We start from the raw sequence: 6,333 nt of genomic DNA, 5'->3' as shown, positions 1-6,333 counted from the left end.
AAATTCTGTATTTGATCAATCTTTAAAAGCTGTAGAGTGGGCTGCCCCCTATGACCACCTCTAACACTAAGCCCACACCATCTATAACCACAGACGCTAGCTGAGAACAGCTGGCAAATCTCTGTTGGTGAGGTGATTGGCAACCAATGCCAACCCTTAGCAACCATTGGCAACTGATGAGTCTTTATATGACTAAAGTGGGGAGGGATACAGTAGGCCAGGTTTGAATGGGCTACTTTGCTGTAAGAGCAGTAACAGGTGGCGGGGCAGGGAGGGATGGGGCAGGAATAGACCATAAGTATGTACTTCCTCCTCGGTTATGCCATAAGTATGTGAAAAGGCACGAGAACGCAACAGACCTCTGTCTTTTGGTCTCTGGCTGTGTGCACAGAGGTGTTTTAATGAGTGCCTGAACATGTTTGGGGAATCCAGGATAATGCAACAAGGACATGGACATGTGATATCAAAACCTGCCAAATGTGTGAATACCTAGACTTTTTTCGCACTATCTAGCATACGATAGCGATACCTGTCATATGATGTAATTCATATAGCAAATAATGGCAGTAACTGGTATATGGAAAATGCCTGGACAATTCCTAAACACTTGCATTACCAGTGCTTTTTTTGTTGTTTTCGTAATGTAGCGGTTTATTGAGAAGCCACACTCAACACAGGGAGTCCCTTCCCTCCCCACTCAAGTGGTTATTCAACAAACTGTTTAACAGATATTTTTCTTTAGCCCTATCTCAGACACATATTATGCCCCTTGCAACCCTCGCCCCAAAGCTAACAATGAGCCAAGAACCAGGCCGACGAACAGGAAATGTATTGGTATTTATTTAAATGAAAAGTAATAGAAATTAGCCTGGAAATATCAAACACACCACTTTATCCGTGGCACAACACAATCACCTTCTGTCAGCATAAATAAATCACAAAAGTGATTTGATAAGAACACCGTCACAATTGTACACTTTCTGCCAATTTCACTTCATGAAATAATGACACTGATCAATAATATAATTTCACCCAAGCTTTTGGTTTAAAACAAACACAGAGCGATGTATCCCTCTGTTTTTCAGACGGCCCCCTTGCTTTGGTTTATGTTGGGAAGTCAGACAAAAAAATGGAATGCTTTGGGGAATGTGGGATTTAAGACCTCCCCTTACAATGTGAAGTGAAGTTTGTTAATTTCAAATGTTAACAATATTCACCCATAGTGTTCTGCCAAATGGGGAATTAATTAAATTAATATGTTTGTGTACATAGGCTAAGGATCTACACAGTATTGCCTCCTGCCCTGCTATAAAGGGAAAGGATTCATGGTAAGCACATTATCCACATGTTTTGGTTTTGCAGGGCTTAGTTCTACTTACATAGCATGCCTCTGTTTAAGGTTCAGGAAAGCCAGCTGCATCTCAGGACACTCTGGAAAGATAGGGCAGGGGTCTGGCCACTCCACCCTCAAATATGGCCCCCACTCTCCACCACAGGACCCAGTCAGCTTTGAGGCCTTTCTAGAAATAGACAGCTCCACCCAGATGCACTCTCAGCAATCTCCTTGGTGTCTCCTTACAGATGGCAAATTTCAGCAGCCTTCCTGATGGTCTGTCTCTTCTCTCCTTCCTCCTGTCTTTCTCCTTTTCTGTCTGTCCGGTTTTGGTCTGTTGTTGTCCTAGTGCAGTCCCCCTTATAAGCAGCAATGACATCACCAATTTTACAATCTTGGGGAAGTACCCTGCAATAATTCCTGCCACTAGGATTAGACAGTTACGCCCCACTCTCCTCCCAATCCAACTTCCAAGTCAGGATTGGTGTTGGGGTCTGCAGCACCATCTGGCAATTCCTATTTGTAATCATCCCTTTTTTCTCCTTTCAACTTTTTGACCCAAACTAGTTATGTATCACAACTTCATAATTTTACTAGCAACTGACATACTAAACATATTTTCTGATTGAGCTAACCATGGAGAATTAGATAAGCCAACCACCAAATCCGTACGATGTAGCATGGCCATGTGGCAAATCTCTGCCGTTTCCATATAAAGCACAGCAGTTATGAAGATGTAAGTTATTAAGCATATCCCTAATTTAATTTTACACCCGCTCACCAAATCTCACATTTGGAACATGTTAAGATCAGCCAGAAACCTAGTCTAACTGGCTATTACAGTTCCCAGAGTCACAGGTAGATGCATTTTATATCCCCAAAATTGCCTAGAAATTAGATAACAAATAGTACAAAAATGAAATCAATCCACATTATGGTTGCTGAGAAAAAGGCCTAAATGATAATAGTCCTTTTAACTTATTTGAGAATATTCCTGGGGACAAATGGCAATTTCAGCTTCAAGCCATTTGTTTTCACTGGGTCAGCCTGTACCTTCATCAGCCTCCTTTATGTTGGAAGCTTGCTCTTTGAAGTGGGCGCCCCCATTTTCACACGTTAGTCATGCTCCAGCCAAGGGTGATTTTTCTTGAAGTCCCTGCTTTCAGAGACAGCAGGTCTGGAGAACACTGAATTTCGACACCTTTAGCAGCACATTTTTATTGCGGTGGTTATTAGATGGGCGATGTGACATCTAGGCTGGAAGTGGGAGTTTCCTTCATGAGGTTTTGCCCACAGTCAGAAACATTTCCCGACATTGTTCTGTGAGCAGTCATATTTTTTTAAGTTTTGCTTTTGAAAGCCGTTTTAATTTGCACACACATCCGTTTGTGTGCAGTCCTTTTTTGTTTTCAATGTTTACAAATCCTGTTTTCCATGTGACAGGGAGCTTTGATTCCTCCTTCTTTTGTAAATTAAAATGCTGCTTGTCCATTGGTAATGACAGGGAAGCCTCTTTCCACATGGCTCTATAACTTTACTTGAAAAACAAAAACAAAAGCCAGCCCGTTTTTGTTTTAGTGTTCAAAATCTTGCTATTCATGTTAAAGGGGCTTCTGTTTGTGGCCTTTAAATGCATCTAACATGGCCCGCCTGTTCTTCCATGACTCTTGGTTGGGGAAGAGCATGGCATAGTGAGGTTTCCTTAGGCGTAATTTCCTTCTTCAGGGAACGGGCACTCCAGTCTCCCCTTCCATCTCTGGATTGGGGGTATTGCATGGCACCCCCTTTTCTTCCTTCTTTTGGGAGTGTACACTCCAGTTTCCCCTTCCATCTTTGGGTTGGAGTGCGTGGCATGGCAACCTGTTTCTTCCTTCCTTTCCAGGTCCCTGGGGTTCTCACTGGACTCCACTCTGAGCTCCAGGCTGGAAGTTTAAGGAGGTTAGTTCTCTAATAAAAGACAGAAAGAGAGTTTCAATACTTTTTACACACATTTTTCCCCCGGGAAGATTTACATAGAATTTACAACAACAACAACATACTTTTTATTTTTATTTTTTTATTTGTTTTTGGTTTATGAGAAAACCTTTACAAAAGAAAGTATTAAAAATTCAGATTTCGTACAAAAAGCAGTTTTTCCCGCATATTTAAGAATACAGAAAGTGAAAGAATAAAGCAAAAGGGTGAAATAACAAGGTAAAATAAAGGTTTAGAAACCAGGGATTTAACTAAGCAGACTGATCCCCTTGACTGGAGGGTTCAAGAACTTGGCTAGTCTGTTGATGGTTCCTTAAGATAGTAAGCTTCTCCAAAATGTTTACAATCTCAGCAGTTAGCATGACTTCTTGGCCTGAGATCAGTCTGTCCCAAAATGCATCCTGAACTAGGCTCTCCTCTCTGGTTACAAATCTCCCCAGTGATGATACCCTGATTGCCCATGTGCTTTCACACTCCAGGAGCAGGTGTTTGAGGGATTGTAAGTTCGGAGAGGCACAGATCTTGCAAAGGCTTATTGCCTTCTCGCCCTGGTTTCTTTGGTCCAGTATTTCACCCGTGTGGGCTATATTCAATCTGAGCCTGAGAAAGTTGTTTCTGATTCTTTGGTCCGGGAATTTTTCCAGGTAGTGCGGGATGGTGCCAAGCTTTCTGTCCGCTGTCAGGAATAGGTTTGGAGGGTTAAGACTTCTGATTCCCTCGATCGTTTTGATCCAGTCCTCCGTTTCTAATGTTTTTTTTAACTTTCTTAGGATTTTGTATGAGAGTTTCTCTTGTTAATTCCAGCCTATATAAAATGCAGCCAATCTTTTCTTCCAAGCCGAGGAGTTTTTTTGATTTAGTCTTTTTTAGATGTTGGTTTACATCGAAGAAAAGAGTGGATACACTGGCTGTAATTATGTTACGATAGAGGGACAGTAACTTCCACTCCGCGCGGCAGCTCAAAGAGGTCAGGCCCAACTCAAATCTCAGACTAGCGAGAGGAGTGCACAATGGGAGATGAAGAGAAGATTTCCACAAAGAGCTCTCAATTTTGCTCCAGTCGTAGCAACAACAACAACATACAGTTATAACATGATATTTCCATTTCACCAAACACATTTTATTTAGTATGTACAATAACAAAAAGTAAATCCATCTGAGTTATCATCCTTCCTTTTCAAACTTCAGACGGTTCCTCTGCTCGACTTTCATTTGGCTCATCAATCAGTCGTAAAGCGTGTCTGGGATGACAGCTTCAAAGGCACCACGCGAAGATGGGAGGAAATTTCACTCCTTGACCTGATTCCTTTGAGAATTGTACAGGTAAGCCTTGTCACCTACTTCATACTCTTTCTTGTTGGTCTTTAGATCATAGTAGGTCTTCATTCCTTCAGCCGACTTTTCTAAATTGTGCTGAGCATAAGCAAAAGAATGCTGTAGGTGCTTCCTTAAATTTTCAATGTACTCATGAGTAGTGGACGCATTTATCAGGGTCTGCTCCTGAGTCCTATAGAGGAGATGTTGTGGTAACACCATTTTTTGTCCGGTCATGAGCTCAAATGGAGACATCTTGGTTGCAGAAGATAGTGTATACCTAATAGCCATCAGGACAAGTGGCAATCGGATGTCCCAAATGGGTCCAGTGTCTGCCACAAACTTCTTTAAGATACTCACAATTGTTTTGTTGCATCTCTCAACCCCCCAACTTGAGGCCCGGCGGAAGTCAATGTGGAGTTTTCTTTTTAGCCCTAGAATCTCCTACACCTTCACCATAACCTCACTGGTAAAATGGCTTTCTCTGTATGACTCAATACTTTGCTGGATGCCAAAACGAGAGAAGATGTGGTTGATCTTTAGTGCAGCAGCATGTCACAGTCAACATGTACTGAGCGAATCACTAGCCTGGTGAAATCAACTTTCAAATCTGACCAAGGCAGTGTCATTCACCTTCTTTGCAGGGGAGCTCTGTGTGTGAGAGAACTGGATTGGAATTGAGCACACACAAGACACCCCTTTAGGTAAGTGTCAAGGTCCTATCCTATATATGGCCAATAGCCAACCTTGCGCAAGATTTCCAATGTCGTATGAAACCCCCTATGACCGGCAGTGGCAGTAAAATGGGCGTGGTTGAATATCAGGCCTCGGAATGAGGTAGGTACAACCCACTGGTCACTGCCAACAAACCGTCTTGGATCTGAAACATCTTGGAAAACTTCATCAACACCCGGAGATCCTCTTTACCCGTGTAATCTGACTCTGTTAGAGGATAACTTCCGGGGTCTTCAGTGTGTCAACAAAATGTCCCAATAATTGGGTCCTCTTTCTGTGCAGTGATCAAATCTGCCTCTGAGGTATCTTTTCTCCACTGGGCTTTTGAGAGTTCACTGTTAGCCCGAGTTTGTGACCTGGTGACAGCTGCATTTGGATTTCACCCAGGAGGGATTCTGTTTCTACGAAATCTCCCTGCAGAACTCCAATTTTCGCCATCTTGTCAGCCAGATCCTTCCCAGTCTTATCTGGCCCCTCTATCTTGGAATGACCTCTTATCTTCTTCCAATAGATGGTCATCTCAGTGGAGGTCACCAGATTGTCGATTCACTGGATCAGTTGGGCATTCTTTAGGGGTTTGTTGTTTGCAGAAAGCATGCCTCGATTCTTCCAGTTACTCAGGTGTTCCACAAACCCATTCCTGACATAATTAGAGTAAGTGATTATGACCAGTTGGTGGAGCATTGCAGTGAGGATGGCTTGATAAACATCCATCAGCTCTGTAAGCAGACTCATTTGGGGTCCTATTTTTTTTATTTTTTTTATTTGTATATGGTTTACATAAGAAACCTTACATTTAATGAATAGAAAAAGAAAAAATACAAAACTATAAATTAGCAATACAACCAAACCCTAAACTCCTTATAAAATGTTTACACAGCAGATAAAATCAGTGCAGAGAGATATAAAAATTGGACATTAATAAAAATTACAAACAAGACAGGGCATCGCAGGCACTCCTACTTAACTGATATAGC

This window comes from Ambystoma mexicanum, chromosome 3p (genome assembly GCF_040938575.1).
Source record: "Ambystoma mexicanum isolate Mex_15411 chromosome 3p, UKY_AmexF1_1, whole genome shotgun sequence".
Lineage (NCBI taxonomy): Eukaryota > Metazoa > Chordata > Amphibia > Caudata > Ambystomatidae > Ambystoma > Ambystoma mexicanum.
Note: the sequence above shows the minus strand (reverse complement) of the source record.